The following is a 12,813-nucleotide window of genomic DNA, read 5'->3' as shown; positions in this document are numbered from 1 at the left end:
TCCAGGTGAAGTATGGCTTCCTTGGATATTCCCTGAAGCAAACTCCAAACAAAATAGGGATATAAAAAACACCTGTAAATCACCTAATGAAAAATGGTCTTGAAGAAACTCCAGAACTGAAGCCACTGGACAGTTAACTGGATATATGTCTATCACTACACCAAAGAGTGAAAACCCTCCATTTTAATGTATTAAGTGTCCTGGTGGGTGAAGCTTGAGAGATCGAAATGGTCTCCACAACCTTAGTAGAGAGACCCTGGTCTAAAACCCATAATATCCAAATTTCTGTTGGAGGTGAAGTATTGTACCCCCGGCCCTAGTTAGAAGATCCCTCCTGAGGGGAAGGAGATTGGAAAACCCCCCTTGGGTCGGCCAAAACAGGGCTACCAGAATCACATTTATCCGTTCTAGGCAAACTCTCTCTAACACTCCTGGAAGCAGAGCAGTTGGTGGAAAAGCAAACAGGACGTCACAAGCACAACAGGGCTGGATGAGTCAGAGAAAACCATAATTGGCAGTGTGTTGTTTTTTGGGATGCAAACAGGTCTGCTTCCGCTTAACTGTATCTCCCCCATCTCTGCTCCACCACCTAGGGGTGGAGTCTCCATTCCCTGGGTCTCAACCCCTGTCTTGACAGGCTGTCTGTTCCCACATTCTGGACTCCAGGGATATACATTGCTCTGAGCAACAGAAACTGCTCCTGGGCACAGAGAAGAACCTGATGCGCCAGTCTGCACAGAGGGTGCAACCTCAAGTCCCCCTAATGAATTATATATGAGACCACTGTCGTATTGTCTGTTCTCACCAGAACATGACAGTCTCTGAAAACTGGGAGGAAGTACCTTAATGCTTTCAGCACAGCTAACATTTCTAGACAATGTATGTGCCAATGAAGATGCACTCTCCACAGTCCCCTGGCTGTATGGCCTTCCACGACCAAGGCACGGCTGTAGTCTTACACGCAGCATCAGGGAGAGATCTGCTTGCAACAAAAGGCGCCGTCACGAGTTCTACAACAAAAAATCAGCCAAAGGTGATTTTTTAAAATATGCCGAAAATTTGCCAAAATATCGGCCTGGCGATAAATCAGTCAACCCTATATTACCTTTATGTCATAATGGGTGCAGATGGGAGTAACTACGCAGAGGAAGGAATCTTTTAAAAGCCGCTGCTTGTTTCTTAGCCTCTTGGAAATGATTTACAACAGACAGCAGCTCCCGGTCTAATGGCTTTCCCTCTGCTATTTCAATCAGTAAATCGGCCTGATATGCTTTCAAAATCGCAATGTAGAGCAAACATGTACCAGCCCCGCTGCCATATATGCTTGTAACGTCTGGCTGAGGCCATGACTGTTGGATCAGATTTAATGTTGCATTACAATATCATAACTAAATTTCCCTCTTAAAGTTAAACAGAACACCCATGGCTTCAGGCTGCCTAGGGATGAGTACTTAGTAAAATGCTATTAACATCTCAACCAAACAAGAACTGGTTTTATGACCACCTTTAAGGAAATTTGTAATGGGGGAGAACCCCCCCCATATCTCCTGAGCAATCACAGGCTCAAAGGCAAGTAGCTACCTTTACATGGACACATTTTGCCTGCATCGGATTAAAATCCTTCCGATTAATAAATCCTATCACAGCATTTACATGAACAATTAATAATGTGATCGGATTGATGTGCGTGTTTATATGACACAAGATTTACATCAGATTTGATCATTTGACATGCGCACATTGCACAAATATAGTTTCACGCTGCTTCAAGATTTGCTTTGTGCCTCACTGATTATAAAGCAGCAGCAAAACACCCATTCACGTGTGCCCAAAAAGAGTATTTTACTTCACGCAGTGCTGCAGAGACCGTTCGCGAGTCCAAACACACGCGTTTGTGGATCAGAGAATAAATCATGGACTGACCGGACAACGCTGTCTTGTATCACTTTATGGGGAATTGGAAGGATAATAGGAACAAGATTAACAAGACAATCACTTCTTGTGACTTCCTTCAACAAAACAAACTCGAGTTATTTGCGTCACATGTCATTACGGCAATTCTACTTCATTGCACGTGTGCATATGCTCCACACTCCCGTCCTGTAGGTGGCGGAAATGCACCTTTCAGTGGGTTTGCCAACCGCCATTAAAAAAAGAAAAGATGGCACATGCGCAGAGCATCCCAGTTTCAGTTATCCATCCGATCAAGTGTATACATGTCATTTTGAGCGGATTACAAACGGTATAAACCACCCCTAACAAGCGGATTAGATTTTTTATCAGATTGGCACTTTTTAGTCCGATTGAGGTGTTTATATGGAGCATTTTTATTCAGATTGATCATTTAAACGGATTACAAATGTCCATGTAAACGCAGCTACTGTCACATGACCCAAGAACACATTCCACCAACCCTAAAGCAAGCCTTTTAATCTGATCAGAGAATTGTTTTTTGTTTGTAGATAAACCTTATGCATTTCTATTCTCATGTATAATTGGTTTTCCTTCACTAGTCTAGATCATTAGTGACATGTAGAGATGTTTAGTTTGATTTAGGATGTGCTGTTATTCATACATTGAGTTGAATCATAGCCTCATTTACCTCAATCCTATCAGAGTGGTTTCCTGGACAGGAATTAGCTTAAGCCAGGACTAGGCCTTAGTTTAATTAGAAAATATTTATAGTTTTAACAAACATGGCTTACTAAAAACATTACTTCTGTGCATTTTCAGGCAAAATAAAGGGCACTGATGTATTTTAAGATATGTCAGTGCAAGATGTTTTCAGTTTGGACAGCTCTTACATTTATTTTAGTCTAGTCTAACCGCACCATCGAGTTTAGTTTGTATGTGATTCTTTTTCAATCCCCTCTTTGATTATGTACGTTATAAAGCAATTGCATACTTTGTTTACTTTCTATAACTTGGATTAAAATGTTGCACATACACACAATGTGCTCATTAAACATCCAAGAGGTGTGACCAACACATAATCAAAGTCCAACACCAAGGAGACCCCAACCCACACAATAAGACTATTGGTCAGTGTAACCTAATAAGGCGTGACCCTTCAGGAGTTTTCAAAAAGGGATTCACCTTGGACATTTTTTCTTCCCTCCTTCGTCTTCCTCTCTTCCCTGCTGCCCATCAAGTGGGCTCTTCGGCTCCCTCCATCTGTTTTTGTCTATTGTTTAGTTATGTTTCATATAGGCAGGGCCGGCGTCATGGGGGGGCATTCGCGGGCAGTGCCCACCCAAACAGGTTGTTGTGCCCCCCCTACAAAGTTTTTTATTAATTTAATATATATCAAGAATAATTAAAATAAATTTAACATTGAATGTTTCATGACTTTTAATGTAATCAAATGAGGAAAATATAGTTGATATATGTTTTCTTTAATTAAAACAGACCAGTTTCTCTGATTGGATGTATTGCCGCATCTCACCCGTCTTACGTTTTTAGCATATTTGTGACTTTATACTAGCAACATGTTTTTTCGCGGCATTTTATGGATTGTGTAAAATATGGATATTAGAACATTTAGAACGAACCAGCACCGCCTGCTTCATCTGACTTCATGCAAACACAGATTGGAGATTAGAGGTCGAGGTGGAATTTACAAATCTACAGGACACTGTTTTAAGGAAGTTTAATGTTCATACACGCCGTCTTCAGCTATTTTAAAGGTAAGTTAGCGTTGTTTTAAATTACGTAAGCTTAAATGTGAAGTGTGGCTGTAGACCATTAACAGCATTACGACGTGATTATGGTAAAGCGGCTTTTTTAAAGCTAGGACGTGGTGTGCGCTGCGCTATGAAACCCATTCATTTCACTGGCTTGCGGCTTGCGAGGGCGGTTTGTTGTTGCGTCGAGCAAAGCGCGAGCGCAGCGAAGCTCAGCTTGCGCTCAGCTTGCGCTCACACCGCAGTCGGCGCATAGTTTGTGGTCTTTTGCACTTTACACAGGAAATGAGCTGACAGTCTGTACCAGTTGTATGTGTGCTTGCTGTGTTTAATGTCTTGTTTTTGCAAGTTATTGTTGATATTGCGTGCCCCTCCGTTGGAAGCCAAGTGCCCCCCTGTTAGTTATGGTCTGGCGCCGGCTCTGCATATAGGGCTGGACAATAATTCAATATCAATATATTTCACGGTATATATATATATATATATATTTCAATAACATGATATGGTTTCTAAACACATTTTCGATAATTTGATATACATTACAGCATTTCCTTCCAAAGCGCGCTCCTGTAACGTGTTTCATAGCTAAACAACCATGAGTCACGCTCTCCAGGACGCTGAGGAAAACAGAACGTATGATCGGATTTAAATCGATCATCTGTACCTCTATCAAAGCATATCATTCTGACTATGCGATCAATGAATGTAGTTGGGACTTTGGAGTGTTTGCCAAAGAAAAGAGCTGTCACTCAGAAGTACGGGAATGAGGTGGGTGTTAGTTCACGTCAAGTCACAGCTTCCAATGGTGACGCCATATAGCAGGGGTGTCCAGAATTTTTTGTGTGGTGATCTACTTTTAAAATGATAAAGCCGACAATATCTACCTGCTAAAAACACAGTTAATTATTTTTAAAACACTTTAAATGCTTGTAAGGACTATACTGCATATAGGGAATGTGGAGATGACATCATGCTGTGTTGCATTATGGGTACTCCACCATATTTGCAGGATCGCGGCCTATCCCACTGTATTTGAGTTTGTGTGTTGGAGGTTGTGTTTGGATTTTCTGTCAAGATTTTAATAAACGTCGATATGTTTGGTCAGTACTGCTCGGTCAAGAACTGCCATAACAGGTCACACGATCGTTCAGGGAGGGAACTGAAAAATGGAATACATTTTTTCAGCTTTCATTCTTGGAAAAAACAACAAGGGAAGCCGATGGAGGAGCTGAAGAAAAAACACTGGATCACGTGATTTGCCTGCTGCAATCATGAGAAAACCTTTTACTTTTTAAAACATCCCTGCATCAGCGAAAGTGTATTCGCTGCATTTTCAGTCATTCCGTAAATTGTGATTAATAAAAGCAGAACCACCTAAATTGGCTTGTTTTAATGCTTACACTGTCAAACTAGTGTCAATTGGTGCACATTTTATTCTCCAACATCTTGAGTCTAAGAATACATATGCCCGTGTCCTGTTCCTTGATTTTAGTTCAGCATTTAACACTATTATCTCTGCTAGGTTGTATAACTCCCTTCTAGCCACAGGTGTTAATACTGCACTGTGTCAATGGATCTTGAATTTTTTGTCCTGCAGGAAACAATATGTTAAAATTAATAATCATGTGTCATCAACCAGGGTCCTTAATATTGGGGCCCCACAAGGGTGTGTCCTGTCTCCTCTCTTATTCTCTTTTTATACAAATAACTTCACATCCAATTCAGCATCAGTCAGACTGTTAAAATTCGCAGATGATACCACTGTAGTAGGTCTTATTTTTGGCGGGGATGAAACTGGTTATCGGAGTGAAGTAGAACGGCTGGTGAAGTGGTGTGAGGCTAATAACTTAATCCTCAATACCTCTAAAACGAAAGAGATGATAGTGGACTTCAGAAAGAAGGCAGTTCAGCACCTTCCCCTCTCCATCAGAGACCAGGTTGTTGAGAGGGTCTCTTCCTTCTGTTTCTTGGGTACCACTATTCATCAATCCCTTTCATGGGATCTAAACATCAGTCTCATTATAAGCAAAGCCCATCAGAGACTTTATTTCCTCTGTCAGCTGAGAAAATTTGGGGTCAGCAAGAAAGGCATGACTCATTTTTACAGAGCCGCCATAGAAAGCGTGCTGACCTTTTCTATCCTGTCTTGGTATGGTAATGCGACCAGTCAGAGTAAGCAACAGCTGGAGAAAGTAGTACGCAGGGCCTCTAAGATCATTGGCTGCAGGTTGTCTACCATTGCCTCACACTACAACATCAGAATTATTAAGAAGGCGAGGAATATCATCACCGACACCTATCACCCGGCAAATTACCTGTTCACTCTTTTTCCATCAGGAAAGAGGTACAGAAGTATCATCAGCAGAACATCACGCTTCAGAGATAGCACCTATCCCCAGGCAATTCGCTATTTAAATATGGTCTGAAGCCAGAACATTTCACATGTTTCCCTCACCACCACTCACCCTTACCTTCCTTAATCTTAATCCATATGCTTTATGGGTATCTGCATCAAGCACTTTATGGACTTAATGTGTAATATATGTTCATGTCTGTGTATTTCATGTTATTGGAAGGGGGGATATATGTGTGGGATGTGTTGTACTGTCAGTGTATTGTTGCATTGTTGTTAATGTAAGCATACCAAGACAAATTCCTCTCAACTGTATTGTTGAAATGGCTAAATAAATCTTTGAATACTCTTTGAAAGTAACTTGTAAATGTAATTTATGTATTCATTAATTTCTAATCAACATAACCACATGAGTCATAAAAACAAATATTTAGACAATTTTGACGATTATAACATATATTATATATTATAACAATATTTTGCAGCGGCCTGGCATAAGATTTATAAAAACACATTGAAGAAGAAAGGCGCAGAAACTCAAAAAGACTTGCGTGTTTCACAATTACTCTAAGACCATAATGCAAATTCGTGCGTGGAGCAGCAGTTAACTTATGTGCGATCTACCGGCATTGCCTTTGCGATCGACTGGAAGATCGCGATCGACATATTGGACACCCCTGTCATATAGGGAGGGAGAATGGGAGATGTAAGGCAAAACAAACGGAACTAGGGATGAGAAAAAAAGGCTTAAGCCAACATAATATCAATTAAACTGCAGTTGGTTTGTTATGATTTAAGCCTTCATAACTTAAAAAATACAGCTAATGTTTTGGCAAAAATGTTAAAAACTGAGTTATCTCGGTTTGGAACCAAACTCTTCATTTGTTTTCAGCAACATCCACACATAATATCTATAGGTGTGTTCGACATTGGCTGCGGCTGGATGTTACCGATCGGCGAGATTAGCTGCGTGCATGCAGGGAGGAGCTGAAAACGGAGACGTGAAGTCGGACACGCTGTGGTTCCCGTAGTTTGCTGCATTTACATCACGCATGGCTGATCACGTGGCGTTTGCTTGCTCTAACGGAGTTAACATGATTTGTAAGATGTAAACAACAGAAAAAGTGAATTATACTGTTTTGAATGTCCGTGTATGAGCATGAGTGGAATTAAAGAGGCTTACAGCATCTGTTTTTACAAGAATAAAGTTTAACATAAGCATATATTATTTAAATACCAATGTAGTGGGGTCTACGTTTTTTATCCATTTTATTTTGATGAACATGACACAATATAACATTGTGACTACATGAAAATAGCTTTAACTGTTATAAAAATACAGATTTGTGAGCGTGTGACGACGTGAAACTAAACACGAACCACACATGAACACAATAAACATTTTCATGTTTAATTTAACCCAACAGCTGGATTTGTCCTTTTTTGACCCAAAGATTGGTTAAAAGGAACCCAGCATTTTTTAAGAGTGTATATGTCACGGTAGGAAATCCACTGTTTCCTCCGTGTCATGTTTGTGTGTGTTTGTTTGTTCACTCACCTCTGCCATGTGCTCATTAGAGCGATTCAGTTCATCTGTGTGTTAATTGTCTCGCTCCAGCTGTTCATCATTACATCTCCTCCATAAATACTCACATGACTTTCTGTTCCCTGCCAGATTCTCACTTTGTGTTTGACACTGGTTGTTTGGTTGTTACGTGTTCTGTTGGATTACGTTTCCAGTTGGATGTTTATTGTCGTTGTCGTCTTCGTGTGGATGTTCCCGTGTTCAGTCTGGATTTCACCACTGCTCACCACTCCACCAACGTCGCACTGAAACATCAACTTCCACCGTAGTCTTCGCCACCATTGCCAACAACAACTACACCGGACTGTTACTTCCGCATTGACTCTCTATACTCTCTCTGTGTTTATTTTTAATAAACATTATTCAAATATTCCCCTGCAGTTGTTTCCACTCCTTACGTGTCATTACAGAAGAATCTGGCCAAAATGGAAGCAGCGGGGGAACAACCCATTTCCGCGTTGGAGGAGTTTCTCCAGCGATCGTTGGCTAGGATGGATCACCAGGACAAGGCTATCGATGATATGCGGAAGGCAGTCCATGCGATGGTGGCGAAAGTTTCCGAGCTCTCCCAGCGATCTCCACACACCACGCTACCCACTGCGCCACCCACGCCGCCCGCATCATCTTCACCTCCAGGGGGTAGTTCTTTTCATGAACCCCGGTTACCGATTCCTGAGAAGTATTCTGGTGAGCCCAATTACTGCCGTTCATTTCTGTCACATTGCTCTCTTCATTTTGCCCAACAGCCCCGGTCATTCTTCCTTGAGGAAACTAAGGTCGCCTTCACCCTTTCACTGTTGACCGGCAAGGCTGCCCTCTGGGGGACGGCGGTGTGGGAGAACAAGGACGTCTGCTGCTCCTCGTTCGCCCTGCTATCCCAGGAGATGAAGAGGGTTTTCGATCGCTCCGTCGCCGGGAGGGAGGCCGCCCGTCTCCTCACGGAGCTTCAACACGGGGAGCGGTCGGTCTCGGACTATTCCATCGAGTTCCGGACCCTGGCGGCGGAGTGCAGGTGGAACGAGGAGGCGCAGTAGGATCATTTCCTGCATGGGTTGGCGGATCGGATCCAGCGAGAGATCGTCACGGCGGAGTTACCCACGACGCTCAACGGACTGGTGGATTTGGCGATCCGGGTCGACGCTCGATTATCCATAGCCGCCCGTAGGAGGTCTCCCGCCATATCCCAGCCACGTACCGAGGTTTCCCATCTGACCAGCGAAGTCTCCGCCGGCGGTCTCTCAGATTCGGAGCCCATGCAGGTGGGTCGAGCTTGGTTACCCCGGGAGGAGAGGAATCGGCGGAGATCCCTTGGATTATGCATGTACTGTGGTGAGCCGGGTCATCTGTGTCAACAATGCCTGGTAAAAGGACCAAGCCCGGTAGTAAGACGGAGGCTGCTATCGAGCGGGATCTCCGCTAGCAAGACCTCGACTACATCTACTCTCCTTCCGGTGAGGCTACGGTGGTCCACCAAATCTCACACCGGGCACGCACTTCTGGATTCGGGGGCGGAGGGCAACTTCATCGACAGCTCCCTTGCACGTAAGCTTCAGTTACCCTTCATTCCACTCAGCCACCAGATTGCGCCCTTCGCCCTCAGTGGACAGCCGCTACCCACCATCAAGCACACTACTGCACCCATCACACTCATCACCTCCGGCAACCACACTGAAACTATTTCATTCTTCATTACTGACACTGCTCTCTCCCCTATAGTTCTTGGACATCCTTGGCTCCATTCCCATAACCCCAAGATTGACTGGAAACTGGGTTCTGTTACCAGCTGGAGCGAGGAGTGTCATAAGTCCTGTCTTGTCTCTGCCTGTTTATCTGTGTCTGAGTCTGTGTTTCAGGGGGAAGCAGTGGATTTGTCTAACGTGCCCGCGGAGTACCACGACCTGAAGGAGGTGTTCAGTAAGTCTCAGGCTGATTCTCTACCTCCGCATCGTCCCTATGACTGTGCAATAGAGTTATTGCCAGGTACGTTTCCGCCTAAGGGCAAGTTATACTCTCTATCTGTTCCGGAGATGGAGGCCATGGAGAAATATATTTCTGATTCTCTGGCAATGGGGTTCATTTGTCCTTCCTCTTCTCCAGCGGGGGCGGGGTTCTTTTTTGTGGGGAAGAAGGACGGATCCTTGCGACCTTGTATTGATTACCGAGGGTTGAATAACATTACGGTAAAGAATACCTATCCTTTGCCGTTAATGTCTTCTGCCTTTGAGAGGTTGCAGGGAGCGTCCGTCTTCACTAAATTGGACTTACGTAATGCATATCATTTGGTCCGTATTAGGAAGGGGGATGAATGGAAGACTGCATTTAACACCCCTAGAGGCCATTTTGAGTATTGCGTCATGCCTTTCGGGCTAATGAACTCGCCGGCAGTCTTCCAAGCACTCGTTAATGACGTGTTGCGAGACATGGTAGATCAGTTCATATATGTTTACCTGGATGACATATTGATTTTTTCTTCGTCTCTCCAGGAACATTTGCAACACGTACGACGAATGCTTCTGCGGTTGCTAGAGAATGGGCTTTTTGTCAAGGCGGAGAAATGCGTTTTTCATGCACAGTCTGTTTCTTTCTTAGGACACATCATTTCGACTGAGGGTGTTCGCATGGATCCTGAGAAGGTTAAGGCTGTGGTAGATTGGCCATCCCCAGAGTCTCGCAAGGCCCTGCAGAGATTTCTGGGGGTCGCCAATTTTTACCGGCGTTTCATTCGCAATTTCAGCCAACTAGCCGCACCTCTGACCACCTTGACTTCCCCTAGTTTGATGTTCAGGTGGTCAGACGCAGCCGAGGCTGCGTTTGCCAAACTGAAAAGCTGCTTTGTTTCAGCTCCCATTCTTGTCACCCCTGATCGCTCACGTCAATTCATAGTGGAGGTCGATGCGTCAGAGGTGGGGGTAGGAGCAGTGCTTTCCCAGCGCGCATCCTCAGACGAAAAGGTTCATCCTTGCGTGTATTTTTCTCACCGTTTATCTCCTGCGGAAGTTAATTATGACATTGGCAATCGAGAGTTGTTGGCAGTCAAGCTAGCACTGGAGGAATGGCGTCACTGGCTTGAAGGGTCGGGTGTACCTTTCATTGTTTGGACGGACCATAAGAATCTCGAGTACATTAGAACCGCCAAAAGACTTAACTCCAGGCAGGCTCGGTGGGCACTTTTTTTCGGACGTTTCGATTTCACATTATCTTACCGGCCGGGTTCCAAAAACATCAAACCCGATGCTTTATCCCGTCTTTTTGAGCGTTCCGATCGCACTGCTACTCCCGAGCCCATTTTACCAGAGACCATCATTGTCTCTGCGCTCAGATGGGAGGTCGAATCGAAGGTTTTGACAGCCTTAGAAGGGGTAACGCCCCCGGCTCGGTGTCCACCGAATCGATTGTTTGTGCCGGAGAAGTTACGGTCTGACGTCCTCCAGTGGGGCCATTCTTCCAGTGTTGCTTGTCACCCAGGGGTTAGTAGAACTAGATTCCTAGTCAAGCAACGATTTTGGTGGCCTGGTATGGCTCGTGACGTTCACGACTTCGTCTTGGCTTGTTTGGTTTGTGCCACTGGTAAGACTTCCAATCGACCTCCAGATGGGTTACTCTTACCGCTGTCTGTCCCTTCGAGACCCTGGTCCCACATATCGCTAGATTTCATTACCGCCCTCCCACCCTCTAAGGGTAATACGGTGATTTTAACCGTAGTGGACCGGTTCTCGAAGGCGACTCATTTCATCCCCTTGCCCAAATTACCATCAGCCAAGGAAACAGCGGTAGTTGTCATTGATCACGTCTTCCGAATACATGGCCTCCCGACAGACGTGGTTTCTGACAGGGGTCCTCAATTTGTGTCCAAATTTTGGCGAGAATTTTGTAAATTGTTAGGAGCGACTGTTAGTCTTTTGTCCGGGTTCCATCCCCAGAGCAATGGTCAAACCGAACGAGCCAATCAGGATGTCGAAAGAGTGTTACGATGTTTGGTTTCCAAGAATCCTTCGTCCTGGTGTCAGCAACTCTCAATTGTGGAGTACGCACACAATTCTCTGCCAGTGTCATCTACGGGCATGTCTCCATTTAAGTGTAGTTTAGGGTACCAACCACCTAATTTTGTCAGTACGGAATCCGAGGTGTCGATCCCCTCCGCACACGCACTAGTCCAGAGGTGTCACCGTACCTGGACCAGAGCTTGTAGAGCTTTGCTCCAGGCAAGGTCGTGCACCAAGGCCAAGGCCGATCGCCACCGGTCGAAGCCTTCCCGTTACGTTGTCGGTCAAAGAGTGTGGCTTTCAACCCAGAATATTCCGATGCATTCCGTCTCGAATAAACTTGCTCCCAAATTTATTGGCCCGTTTTCTGTTACCAAAATCATTAATCCGGTAACAGTGCGTCTTAGCCTTCCACCGGCGTACAGGAGGGTTCACCCCGTCTTTCATGTTTCCAAAATTAAACCGGTGATTTCATCCCGTCTTAATCCGCCTGCCCCGGTTCCCCCCCCCCGCCTCGTATCGTTAATGGGGAAACCACGTATTCGGGTAACCGTATTCTGGACTCTAGACGGAGGGGACGCGGATATCAGTACTTGGTGGAATGGGAAGGTTACGGTCCGGAGGAGAGAAGGTGGGTTCCTGCTCGGGACATACTGGATCACCGCCTTATAGATGATTACAATCTACAGGTAAGGCAGGCTGGGAACGTCAAGGGGCGTTCCTAGGGGAGGGGGTACTGTCACGGTAGGAAATCCACTGTTTCCACCGTGTCATGTTTGTGTGTGTTTGTTTGTTCACTCACCCCAGCCATGTGCTTATTAGAGCGATCTCCTGCACCTGTGTGTTGATTGTCTCGCTCCAGCTGTTCATCATTACATCTCCTCCATAAATACTCACATGACTTTCTGTTCCCTGCCAGATTCTCACTTTGTGTTTGACACTGGTTGTTTGGTTGTTACTTGTTCTGTTGGATTACGTTTCCAGTTGTATGTTTATTGTCGTCGTCGTCTTCATTTGGATGTACCTGTGTTCAGTCTGGATTTCACCACTGCTCACCACTCCACTACCGACGCACTCAAAAACATCAACTTCCACCGTAGTCCACGCCACCATTGCCAACAACAACTACACCGGACTGTTACTTCCGCATTGACTCTCTATACTCTCTCTGTGTTTATTTTTAATAAACATTGTTCAATTATTCCCCTG

At 44.7% G+C, this 12,813-nt stretch overlaps 1 protein-coding gene across 4 annotated transcripts in view; it reads right to left on the bottom strand.

Moving 5' to 3' along the window:
- Positions 1–12,813, bottom strand: part of usp53b (ubiquitin specific peptidase 53b) — a 64,098-nt gene that overhangs the window by 21,609 nt on the left and 29,676 nt on the right. The gene's annotated exons all lie outside the window — the stretch shown is intronic.

The sequence above is a fragment of the Misgurnus anguillicaudatus genome, chromosome 3 (assembly GCF_027580225.2).
Source record: "Misgurnus anguillicaudatus chromosome 3, ASM2758022v2, whole genome shotgun sequence".
NCBI classification, from domain to species: domain Eukaryota; kingdom Metazoa; phylum Chordata; class Actinopteri; order Cypriniformes; family Cobitidae; genus Misgurnus; species Misgurnus anguillicaudatus.
This window is presented reverse-complemented; position numbering and strand designations above follow the sequence as displayed.